The sequence below is a fragment of the Bufo bufo genome, chromosome 1 (genome assembly GCF_905171765.1).
Source record: "Bufo bufo chromosome 1, aBufBuf1.1, whole genome shotgun sequence".
Taxonomy (NCBI): Eukaryota; Metazoa; Chordata; class Amphibia; order Anura; family Bufonidae; genus Bufo; species Bufo bufo.
In genome coordinates, this window is record NC_053389.1 from 265,730,384 (window position 1) to 265,744,467 (window position 14,084).

Consider the following 14,084-nt stretch of genomic DNA (forward strand, 5'->3'; position numbering starts at 1 on the left):
TACTAAAGCATCGTCGGTAAGGGATTAATTCATGTTTTTGTATTGGTTTTGTGTACATTGTGCTGTATATTCAGTTCTTGTATGTTCATTTTCTTATAGTTTACCTTATCTACTGCCGGTTAATAAAAACCACAGACTACAGAAACAAGTCTCATCTTATTAACTAGTAGAATGGTGATATCTGCCTGTTGAACAGCATACAGACCCTGGGGGTACATGTTGTGAGAACAGGACATAGAACATGCTGCGTTTTTCACGCAACACATAACTGATGCGTGAAAAAAACGCTCATGTACACAGACCTATTAAAATGAATAGGTCCGGATTCAGTGCAGGTGCTATTTGTTCAGGTCACGCATTGCACCCGCGTGGAAAACTCGCTTGTGTGAAAGGGGCCTTAGTGCAGTGTACACTATAGGCAGACAGGCTTTTTTTCTTTTACAAAGCTGTCTAATTCTAAAAGACTAAGGGCTCATTAACACGACCGTTTGATGTTTTCTAGTCCACAACTTGCAGAACTGCAAAACACGGATCCTGGCTGTGTGCATTCTGCATTTTGTGTAACGGAACATCAGGCCCGTACAAGAACAGGTCTATCCTTGTCCATAATGTGGACAATAATAGGACATGTTTTTTTTTGTGGACGGCTATGCAGACATACGGACACGGAAGTAACACAGAGTAATTTCCTTTTTTTTTTTTTTTTGCGGCCTCATTGAAGTGAATGGCTCCGCATAGGGACTGCAAAAAAATAAATAAAAAATGAACGGAATGACACGGGAAAAAAAAAGTTTGTGTGCATGAGCCCTAAGAGATGTAAATAAAGCTCCCCACTTCAGATAGAGCTGCTGGGTTCCTCTTACAGGTCAGGGGAGCTTCTGTATCTGCCGCAGATAAGGAAGGGGCGCTGCTGGCCACAGAGCAGTGTGCATTATGACTTATACATGATGCACACTCATGTCTCCTAAGAGAGGTCAGTGAGCCGCTCTTTAATAGATATATAGTTCAGGCTCACTGACCCCTATGGATAACAAACTGAGAAGCCTGGAGCCTGAAACTGTGGAGAGGGTATAAATCATGAGAAGCACATATTGTGCTGTCCCTGCACCATATATGGTCCTGACACCGGAGGAATCCCTTAGCCCAGTGTCAAACTGATATATTTAAAGTTAAAGGGGTTGTCCCACAAAAAATATTCTACAGTTTTCATGTCTCTGTTCTTATTGTATACATATTGCTGTTTCTTCATATATTCTTCATATATTCTTGTAGATGAAGGAACTGGTGATGTCTCGAAAGCTCGCTATGTAACATCATTACTTCTATTTTTGTTAGCCATTAAAAGGTAACAAACCTGCAATACTCTTTTGTTTCTCTGAATGAGAGCACTAAACTAAAACACAATTTGTTCCGCTAAAACAAGCCCTCAAATGGCTATGTCAATGGAACATTTAAAAAAGCGATGGCTCTTAAAAGGTGGGGAGATAGGGGGCGTGGTCTGGCCACCAAGGCGCGCGGATGCTTAGAGTCTGAGCTTCTGAGACAGCACTATCTAAAGCGACTTTGAAGCGAAATACCAAGCGGTGAACCTACTCACACTGGAGGGGAACCTCCTCAGTACCGCTACGGACATGGCTGGGCGGAAGAAAAGAGCGGTTAAACACCCTCAACTCACCAAGTTTTACTTCTCCAAAGAAGAAGACAGTGACCAAGATGGCGCCGAGGAGACGCCCGCCTCATTGCCAGAGAGAACGGACGAACTGCAGCCCTCTCATGAATCAGCATCTGAGCTACAGCGCTCTCCACCAGCCTCACCCACCTCAGCCTCTCATGGGTTTGAGCATACCGTCCCATCAGCGGGGGACTTTGATCCGATGCCGGGTCCAGGACCAGTAGAGCCAATGGAGACATACAGCTACGCCACCGGCCCGGAGCAGAGTGTGAGCCCTGCCGGCTCTCCAAGTACACAACGGGTTCACCTACAACCCCGAAAGCCTGAGGAACATACTCCGACACCCTCACAACAAGGTACTCAGGGCTGGAGTTGGGAATCCGCTAAGGAGGGGGAGGCTGCCCTACTAGCAATGCAGGTCTCCAATACTGCCCTGACCGATACCACCATGCGGGACATGTTATTGCTCCAGAGGCGTTCTTTGTTGCGGGTTATGCAACTGGTGTTGGCCCCCTTACGTTCTGAAATAGCTGATCTCGGGGCCAGAACAGATTATCTAGAGAGCAAATTTGGGGACTTTGCGATGTCACCCTAATTGACGCTCACACTGAATTAGAATCAGAGGTGGAAGCCATAAAAATAAAAATGGCCGACTTAGACGTCAGGAGTCGGCGCAACAATATTAAGCTGCGAGGGATCCCTGAAACATTCTCCGCGAAAGATATCCTGGATTATGTGCAATCTCTTATTAAAGCGACTCTGCCACATTGCCAAGATAAAGATCTGGAAATTGATCGGGCACATCGAGTACCTTGTCCGCGACACCTGGACAACACTATCCAAAGGGACGTACTCGCCAGAGTCCATTTCTTTAAAGTCAAGGAGCAACTAATGGCTCATGCCAGGAAAAAAGGAGGACCTCCTGCTCCCTATCATAAGGTTCTACTTTTTGCAGATTTATCTGCCACTACGCTGAGGCTACAGAAAGCCTTGTTCCCTCTAACAGGCGCAGATTCAGTACCGCTGGGGTTTTCCAGTTTGTCTCTTGGTGCACCACAAGGGGGAGCTACACATCATCAAATCCCTGGCTGAGGGTCACAAGCTCCTGAATAGCTGGAACATTGCACCTTCTCCACCAGAGGGAGCCCGACAAATTGCTCCAAGCAAGATCCATAAGGACTGGGAAATGGTCCGTTGACATGGGTTCACTGTGCGGGTTCTCCGCATTAAGGTGCTGAAGATCTCTTAGTTTCATATTTCCTTGACCTGTTTTTCCTGGGTCACAGACGGGACTATAGCCCCAATTGACAGAGAGTCATTTTTAGGCTCCTCGAATTTATATTTTATATGTCTTATTTTCACTTTTGTTTTTATCTCTTCTATTCCCACCTTTTCTTTGGGAAGCTCTGTTTGAATGGTGCCTATATGATGCCTGTGTTATCACACGCTGCCTATGTCCATAAGATGCGAGCGTCCTGGCTGGGAGGTGCTTTGCATCTCTTTTATGTTTTCTCCTACGAGAATTATGCAAGGATGTTTATTCTACTGTACTATGGTTATTTCCTTCCTAAATGTGGTTTAAATAGTCCAATGCGCAGAGCGTGCCTTTGGAGGGAAGCCAAAACCTTACAATGTGACATCTTAGGGGCTCAGGAGACACATTTACTCCAAAAAGACGCACATAGATTAAGGCGCGTAGATTTCCCCCACATATTTCAATCTCATTTCCACTCTAAATCCAGAGGAGTTATGATTGCCATCAAAAATACTGTGGCATTCTCCCACGTGGAAGATTATCTGGATCCTAAAGGGAGGTTTATTATCTTAGTTTGCACACTTAATAATGCTCCCTTCACCCTGGTATCTCTATATGCCCCCAATAGAGGCCAACTTGGGTTTTTCCACAAATTAATGAACCTAGTTAACAAAAAACTACAGGGACAGTTAGTGGTGTTTGGAGATTTTAACTTGACAACAGACCCAAACGTAGACACCTCCTCTCCACAGGCCTCGGCCTTTTGGAAGGAGGAACTGTATGACATATGGCGCATACACCACACATCCACCAAGGATTATACGTTCCATTCTGGGGTCCACAGTGTATATTCTCGAATAGATATGTTTATAATAGACAGATAGTTGCTTAGTAAAGCAACCGACTCCTCATTGGAATTGATCAAATGGTCGATCATGCAGCGGTCACTTTGAAACTCTCCGAAGGCGTAGATTTCTCCCACCGGTATTTATGGAGAAGCAACCCCATTTTACTATCTAATCCCCAACATGGGTCTTGCATAAAATCTGATCTTAAAGACTTCTTTAAATTTAATGCACAACCCCAGACTGACCCAGTAACTCTGTCGAACGCCCATAAGGCATGCATCAGAGGGTCGTTCATTCAGCAGGATGCGATACGTAAGCGACAAATGGAAGCGGTCATCTCATCCCTATTATCCAAAGTACAACAAATAGAAATTAAAAATAAGGCGGATCCCTCACCGCAGTTAGCTGAAGAACTTACACAGGTCATGCAGGACCTGAGGAACCAAATGCTTGCCCCATATGAAAAAATGTTTCACAAGACGAAAGCGACTTACTACTCTCAAGGAAACAAGGCGGGTAAATTACTAGCTTTTAGCTTTAAAGAGACACATATGAAGAGTAGACTCCCCCATCTTATTCACCCTCGGACCCTAGACAAAGTATACTCCCCTATAGATATAGCAAATGGCTTCCAGACTTACTATTCAAGTCTCTACAACCTAAAAGACTCTATTCCTGCCCCGGCTAACTTGGAAGACTTAACAAACTCTTATCTCAATTCCCTGGACATTCCCAATACAGTATAACTGGCCCCCAATTTCAGGCTCTTAACTCTCAAATAAGGATAGAAGAAATGGAAGCGGTGATTAACTCTTTACCACGCGATAAAGCCCCAGGTCCGGATGGCTTTGCCAGTCATTATTATAGGCATTTTAAACAGACTTTGGGCCCGTACTTAAGGGATTTCTGCCAATCTGCCCTTACATCTGGTTCATTCCCCATGGAAAACCTGTAGGCAACTATTATCACCCTCTCCAAGCCGGGTAAAACCCCTGATAGGCCTCAAAACTTCAGACCTATCTCTCTATTGAACCAGGACATAAAAATCTACGCAAAACTGCTGGCTTTGCGGTTGGTCAAGATTCTTCCCTCTTCAACCCTACTATAATACCAGGAGAATGCTGGGCATTTTCCACCATGTAAACTCGCACAGAACTCCCATGTTGGCCTTGGCTTTGGACGCCGAGAAAACTTTCGATAGGCTCCGCTGGTCGTTTGCCTTCTCGGTGCTCTCACGGATGGGCTTCCAGGGCCCTATTGTGAAGGCTATTGGAGCTCTTTATAGCAGCCCAACAGCTAACATTTTTGTAAATGGAGCACTTTCAGAGGCGTTCAATCCAACAAATGGTACTAGGCAGGTTTGCCACCTGTCCCCCTTGATTTGTATAATAGCAATGGAACCTTTAGCACAAGCAATTAGGCAAGATCCGCGAATTTCCGGAGTGTTAATAGGGAACCGTTCCCATGTCATATCCCTCTATGCGGATGATGTGCTCCTTTCTCTCGCAAACCCCGAGGTCTCCTTAGAAGCGGTGATGGATCAAATATCTTGCTATAGTGATCTTTCATATTACCACCTTAACTCCTCCAAAACTCAAGCGTTGCCAATAAATATGCCTGAACCCGTGGTGACAACTCTCTGAGCCACATGGGACTTTGACTTACCTAGTTCCCCCCTTACCTAGACACAGGCCTCTCACCCAGTTAAGTCAGTACTCTCTGCTCTGCACTGATGAGGGGCAATCAACCCGAAACAGCTGTCTGCAGATGAGGTGCTGGATTATTTAATATCCAAGTCATATCTCAAGGCTTACGTTAAGAGCTGAACATTGACTTATAGGATAGCTGCCTTGCATCTGGTGACATTAGAGGCAGAGCGTGTTAAGAGCTCATTTGCATCCCTTCCCTCCCAGAAGTCCAGAGGAGCATCTATGGCCTATAAGTCTCCTCACACTGACTTAGGTGCTCTCTCCATAAGGAGAGTTAGTTCCCCCCTTACCTTGACACCATCCATAATAGTATTTAAAATCACATTGATCAGGGGCCTGATGGAGCTGGCGGCATAATCTGTGAGCTCCGTCTCTTCGGCACCAAAAGCGGCAAGAATTAGCTATCCCAGCCTGTCTACCTTCATGAAAAACCTTACCTCATCTGAAGGTCCATCCATAGGGCGAGTTAAGAAGCATCAGCCCCCTGCAAAACGTACAGTATTTTTCAATAAGGCAACAACGCAGGGCGGCAGTCCGAAACTGGCGCCCTAGCCTTCTTGCGCAGCCTCTTCAGCTTCCTTGCCAGGAGGTTTGTCTGTTGACACCTCCCAAACAGTGGGAAATCAACATGTACTTACGGAAGATTCGCTGAGAAACATGCTAGAATCAATAAGGAAATCCCTGAAAGAAGACTTCCACAGCATACTTAAAGAGGTACAGCAAGAAGTCTCCCAGCTTGGAGACCGAACATCTCATCTAGAAAATAAGATGGCGGAACTGACGGCCTCCCATAATTCGCTGATAGATTCTAATGAAGAGTTGGAAGATGAAGTGGGGAAAATAACTGCCAAATTGCATGATTTAGAAGATCGAAACCGCTGTAATAATGTGCGCCTGAGGGGGGTGCCAGAATCGGTGGAAGTGGCGGGCCTCGGACCCCTACTCAAAAACCTCCTTAAAGGAGCCATCCCAGGGATATCGGAGTTGGATACAACCATCGACAGGATTCACCGAATTCCTAAACCTGCGGGTCTAAATCCTACTGCACCACGAGATGTCCTGGCGCAAATTCATTTTTACCACATGAAGGAGGCCTTCCTATTTGTGCTACGGAAAAACCCTCACCCTTCAGATTTGTTCGCCAGCATAACAGTCTTCCCCGACTTATCTGCAGCTACGTTAGCAAGAAGACAGGAATTTGCTACGGTCACCAAAATCCTAAGGGAGAAGCAGATCCGATATTGATGGGGATTCCCTGTAAAATTATTAATATCACATAATGGTGCCTTACATGTGTGTAATTCTCCACAGGCAACTGCGCTGAAGCTGAATCTCTGGGGTTTTCTACCGGATTGCGCATCAATCACCAACGCGGCACATCTTAGACAAGAAAAGGTCCCGATGGATTGGACACAGACATGAGCTGGTCTGAACTGTAGACATGGTGCTGTAAGGTAATGGCTTGATATGCCATTCTTCACCCCATCCATTTACGGATGTTGCCCCCTTTTATGGCTTCGTCTATCCAAAGCAATTTGGATCAAATTTCTCCCTTTGTTTAACACTGCTATGTTTCCTCAGCCATTTTCTATTCCTTTTTTCTGTTGTACTTCTTCTTTTCAGGGTTGTTGCAGTACTGAATGTATTCACCAGCTAACTCCCCCTCCTCCCCTTACAGGTTTATGGGTACTGAATACAGTGGGGATGGAAATGGTCTAGATGGGGCTTAAGGTCTATTCGTTAAATGTGAAGGGATTAAACTCCCATATAAAAGGAAGCAATTGTGGGCTGATGCTATCAGTTCACACTGTAATGTACTTATGGTTCAGAAATCACACTTGCTACCAGCTGATGTACACAGATGTATTCATCCAGACTTCCCACACATTTTCCACATTCCTTTAAAAAAAAAGAAAGCGGGTGTCCTTTTGGCTATCAAAAAAGATGTGGCTTTCACTCTGATCTCAATAACTACTGACTCTAGAGGGTGATATATAAATCTAAAAGGGGTTCTTGATAATGCACCAATTACCTTAGCTACTGTTTATGCTCCCAACTCTAAACAGTTGTCATTCCTTCGTCGCCTCTTTAGGAATTTACATCCTGCCTTGGAGGGCTCATTAATATTAGGTGGAGATTTTAACATTCCAATAAATGCTGATTTAGACTGTAACAGGAAGACTGTTAGACGTACACCAGAACTAAGGTTATTACTAGCAGAAACTAACCTCCATGATATATGGAGATACCAACACGGATGTGAAAGAGACTATACATTCCTTTCCCAATCCCACTTATCTAATTCTAGAATAGATTACTTCTTGGTTTCTCCAGATTTACTACATAAAACCTATAACTCCAACATAGGCATTTCAACATGGTCAGACCACGCACCCATAACCTTGGAAATTCAAACGGACATCCCTAGCCCCTCCCCTCCCAGTTGGACATTAAATGCATACCTTCTAAAGAACAAAGATAGAACCACCATCTTAGGTAACCTTCTTAAAGAATTCTATGAATTGAATGACTCCCCTGAAATCTCAATCACTACCATCTGGTGTGCACAAAAAGCATATATGAGAGGGTTATCGTTACAAATGGCAGCTCGACTAAAAAGACAGAGAACTAAACTAATGTCTGAAGTGGTAGATTCCCTGGCTAAACTGGAAAATGCCTATCTATAAGTTAAAGCAATCTCTCACTATGCATAAGCAAATATTGGAAGCAAGGGCTAACCTCAGAACTCTTCTCCTATATGACCATGAACGTTCTATGAGGAAGCTGAAAGCTAACTATTACGCCATGGGGGATAGAGCAGGTGCACTCCTGGCTAAAAGAGTAAGACGCAAAGTAGCAGCAGGTAAAATAGCCCACCTCCAATCCTCCAATTCCCAAATGATAACACCCCCCCAAAAATAGCTGATGCGTTTGCCGACTTCTATGAATCCCTCTATAATTTAAGCTCTGACTCCAACATCCTCCATCCTCAGCCTGAGACAATTTCGGCCTTTTTTTTTCCGCTTGCTTTACCTAAATTATCCTCCGAGGATCTTGCTTCTTTGAATGATCCCATCTCCATGAATGAAATAGAGAAAGCTATTAGGTCAGCTAAGCTACATTCAGCACCTGGCCCCGATGGCTATATAAATGAAAATTGCAAAACGTTTCAAGCACATCTTGGCCCGTACCTGCAACGTCTGTTTAATCATTTTCTAAATACGGGGCACATTCCTTCAAATATGCTGAATGCAACAATAATAACTTTGCCTAAGGCGGGGAAAAGTGCTGATACTCCAGCCAATTTTAGACCCATATCCCTCCTGAACACGGACATCAAGTTATACTCCAAAATACTAGCCTCTAGATTACACAAAGTTTTACCGTCTTTAGTAAAAATAGATCAAGTGGGCTTTGTGGCGCAGAGACAATGCAGGGACGGAACAAGACGCATCATAGACCTTTTACAAATAGCAGAACTTTCCAAACTACCTACTTTATTCCTATCACTAGACGCTGAAAAAGCATTCGATAGGGTGCACTTGGGATATCTTGAGGAAGTATTAAAAAAGCTTGGATTAGACGGACCCATTGTTACGGGCATCATGGGTCTATATTTTACACCTTCTGCTAGGGTCCTCGCATCCGGGTTTCTTTCTAGGTCATTTTATATATCTAACGGGGCAGGGATGCCCATTATCCCCTCTGATCCTTACACTAATGATGGAACCATTAGCCCAAACTATTTGCACTGACTCACGCATTACCGGCATCCATGCAGGAACTCAATCTCACACTATAACACTATACGCAGATGATGTCATCTTAACGGTCGCTGACCCAGATAAATCATTGACAGCGGTGTGGGATGTCCTACAGAGATTCTCGGAAGTCTCATATTACAAATTAAATGCCACCAAATTTCAGGTCTTGTCTATGTACATTTCTGATTAAGTTAGAAATAACATTTTAAGAACATATCAGTTCCGATGGGTTCAGGATCATATTGTGTGTTTAGGTATACTTTTGACTCCATCTTTAAAAAATCTTGTAAATGTGAACTTGAAAGCATTAACAAAAGAAGTTAAAAAGGATTATGATGCATTAGCCAAGTACAATTTATCCTGGATTGCTAGAATTAATGTCACCAAAATGTTGGTTCTCCCAAAAATACTATATAAATTCCGTTGCCTGCCTCTGAAGATCCCTTTCAGTATGCTAACTCAGCTCCAATCAGATATGCTCAAATTCATTTGGAGTCCCACTAGACCTAGAATCCGTAAATCTGCTTTATTTCCCTCTTTGAAAGCAGGAGGCTTAGGGGTGCCAGATATAAATAAATTCTATTGGGCATCCTTAATATCATTTGCTAAAGAATGGTGGCTACCTTCCAGCCCGCAAAGATGGATACAAGTGGAAGAATCCCTCATAGACGGTCCTTCTCTCAAAAACTATTTAGCAGTGCAAACTCTTAAACAATTTGACTATACTTTACCATGACAAATGATGGTAGCAACTTCAGACGCGTGGAAGTAGTTACTATCCTCGTCATCTTAATAGGCTCAACTTAGACAAGAACAAGCTCCCCTTGAGAGCATTAGAATATCATATTCCTAACTTATCTTTATCCCGGTGGTCGTTGTGGGGACTTGAGTCTATAGGACAACTATATGAAGGAACTTCTCTTCTGCAGTTTGAAATGTTACACTCCACATCCAATTTGCCCAATAACCTTTTTTATCAATACCTTCAAATCCGCCATCTACTACAGTCCTTCACCCTTATTGACAAACAAACCCCGCGATCACAATTAACCATATTCCTTGATCTCACATCAGGGGCAAAGAAATGTCAATCCATTATATATTCGCCCTTATCTTCAGTACAATCCTCTTCTAAACTCCCCTATATGGTTAAATGGGACAGGAAATTAAGGCCACATTCTCAATTCCACAATGGCAAGAAGCCATGCTTTGAGCTATAAAACCATCCCGCTGTATCAACCATGCTGAACAAAATAGGAAGATCCAACTAAGTACTTAACTCCAGATAAAGTAGCTCATATAATTAAAGATTACTCAAGCTCCTGTTGGAAAAGGTATGGGCATAAAGGAACCCCCGCCCACATATGGTGGTATTGTGAAAAGGTGGTACCTTTGTGGAACGATTCTGCTGCACTGATATCAGAGGTGTTGGAAGAATCCTTCACCTTATCACCTGAATTAGCTATTCTATGTATGGGCTTGGCCAGCATCCCTTATGAGAAAAGATGGGTAATAGCACACATTTTAACTGCTACTCGTGGGGGATCCCCAAAGGAACACGCGTCGGGGTACGTGGCTCTCCTGAGGCGGACACTACTGGTTTATGGGTATGTTACTCCATGGAGTGAGGCTTTGTATAAGTGGTTGGTGCCTGCATATGCTATATGTTTTTAGTACACTTGGCCATTTGCTATATGTGATAGAGGGATTACTTGTTGCATTTACTTGTTGCAAACCCTTTTTTATAGAGTTTGTGTTCACTAACAGTGGACACAGCCATTTAAGTGACTAACTTATATGTATGTATACATCTCTGCTTATGGCCCAATTCTAGGGTATTGATGGTTATTTCCTTCATGTTTACAGAGATATGCACTTGCACTTTGATACAACTTGGATATTTGTGTGATTCTTGTATAACATCAGTGTACCTAGTGTGTATTGTGTTATGTCTCCTCAGGTGTAGTCCACTTTTTATCCGATGTATCACATCTGATATTTTATGACAATTATTCAATAAAGTATATCTATATTTTGCTACGAAAACCCGTTTAGTCTCAGTTTATCTTTGTTTCTTCTATAAAAGACTCAGTATCATTTAAATTATTGGAGTCAAAAATGGATGAGGGTGGGAGGTATGTAATTTTGATCTGTGAAATCAATAATGCACTTTTTACATTGGTAGCGTTAAATGCACCTAACAAAAGCCTACTTAATTTTTTGCGTAAATTGTTTGACACAGTCTCAACTCTCAAAAAAGAGTCTTCAGTAATTATGGGTGACTTCAATACTTTAATGTGGCCTGCATTTGACTCTTCGGCATCTTCAAAGCCTGATGGTCCATCCAAGCTATTTACCCTTACACAAAAAGAAGGTCTTATAGATGTCTGGCGTGCAAAACATGCGGACGAACGTGATTATAGCCACTTTTCATATGCGCACAAAACATACTCCAGGATTGATCTATTCCTGATGGATAGTAACACCTTACCTAAGATTGTTTCCTCTGATATTGGCTTTATTAGTTGGTTGGATTATGCTCCCATACATATTACATTAACAGAACAATACAACTCAGGCCCACGCATTGCCTGGAGGATAAATGAACGTATATTACATTCTGCTAAATACCTTCCTGGCTCTACAAACACTATAAAGGAATTTTTTGACATTAATGATATTAGGGTTGGAATCACATCAGTATGGTGTGCCCATAAGGCCTTCATTAGAAGGCATTATTTGGGACTGGCATCCAAGGATAGAAAAGAAAGAGAAGCACTTAAAACTCATAATCAGACTTAACAACTTAAATAAACACACGTACTGCCCCATTAGCGAACAAGAATTAAAGGACTTACGTCACAGACTTCGTAGTCTAGAGTTGCATAAATATGACCTCGCTCTGAGACGCTTAAAAGCTCAATATTACGGGCATGACAACAAAGCAGGATCACTCTTGGCGTCTAGATTTAAAATTAAACAAAATAAAGCGAAACTTCCTTACATACTAGATACTCAAGGACCTAACGTGTTTGACCCTCAACAAATTGCTAACACAATAGCTTTGTTTTACTCTTCCTTATATAATCTAAAAACGGATGCTAATACAACTCAACCTGTTTCAGATGATATTGAAAATTTCCTGAACTCAGTGACTCTACCCACGGTACCAAAATCCTAATTAGATACACTGATGTCGGAATTCACAAAAATAGAGATTAATGCCACCATTAAGTCCTTAAAATCGAATAAATCCCCGGGTCCCGATGGGCTTTCTAATGATTATTAGAAACAATTTAGAGAGATCCTAATACCTTCCCTTAATAAAGTTTTTAATCATGTAAGAAGTAATGGGATTTTTCCGGCTGAAATGTTAGAGGTGACTATTATCGCCCTTACTAAGCCGGGGAATTCACCGGATAGACCGGAGAATTTCCACCCAATCTCATTGCAAAATACTGATTTAAAACTGTATGCAAAAATCCTAGCTCGGAGATTGGCGGAGATTCTTCCAGGCATAGGTAACAAAGACCAGGTTGGCTTTGTGAAAGGGAGACAATCAGTGGATGGTACCAGACATTTTTTGGACTTGTTGGGTAAGGTGGAGGCCTGTTGGACGCCTTCCCTGCTCCTATCTCTGGATGCGGAGAAGGTGTTCGACAGGGTCCATTGGGGTTACCCAGATAAGGTCTTGGGAAAATTTGACATCTCTGGTGTTGCTAAATTAGCTATTATGGCCATGTATACTACACCATCTGCTAAAGTATTGTCATCGGGGTTCATGTCTCCGTCTTTCCTAATAACAAATGGGACGCGCCAGGGATGCCCCTTGTGACCCTTGATCTTTACCCTCGTAATGGAACCACTAGCAACAGCCATAAGAGATGCAGTGGATTTTAAAGGTGTGGTTGTAGGAGGTACAGAACACAAGATCGGTCTGTTTGCAGACGACGTGATTATAGTGACCCCCAAAACTTGTTGCCTGCTGTAATGTCAAAATTAAAAGAGTTTAGTGCAATGTCTTATTATAAACTAAACACTAACAAATGAGTTATCTTAAATATGGGAGTTAATCCATGTGTAATCTCGCATATTTCATCCCAATATCCATTTAGATGGGCGAAAGAGGGGATTTCATATTTGGGGATTCAGGTGACATTTCCCACTAAAGAACTCTTCAAAAATAACTATTTACCTCTACACAACACCGTATCAGAAGACCTTAAAACATACTCGTCACTAGAAATCTCCTGGACAGGGGGGATAGCAACCATTAAAATGATGGTGCTACCTAAAATATTATACCTATTTCGGAATGTGCCAATTCATATTTCTAAAAGGTACATAATAAAACTACAATCCCTTTTACTGAGATTTGTGTGGAAAAATTCCAGACATAAAGTAGCGGCCTCTACATTATATAAACCCATAGTGAACGGGGGTTTTAGCTTTCCAAATTTGTTATTTTATTACTATGCCACGCTCCTAGATCGGATGCGCAACTGATTCAACACAGCGGATTCTCCTCATTGGGTATCTTTGGAAACTGAAATCATAAATATTAGGGATCTTAAAAACTTTTTACAATGTCCTTTTATTGATACTGTCAGTAAATAGTTTAAATTTAAATTTAAACCCGTTTCAGTTTTACTTTATGGAAAGAAATACTTTCCAAAAAAGTGGTTAGTTTAGAGATCTCCTAAATCTCTTTGGGAACCGTAGAATATATGATCCCTGACATATCCTTTAAAGAATGGATACAAAAGGGGATATTAACAGTAGGCACAATCTGGGATGGATCAGGCTTGGTATCTTTTTCCACTATAGTAAATAAAT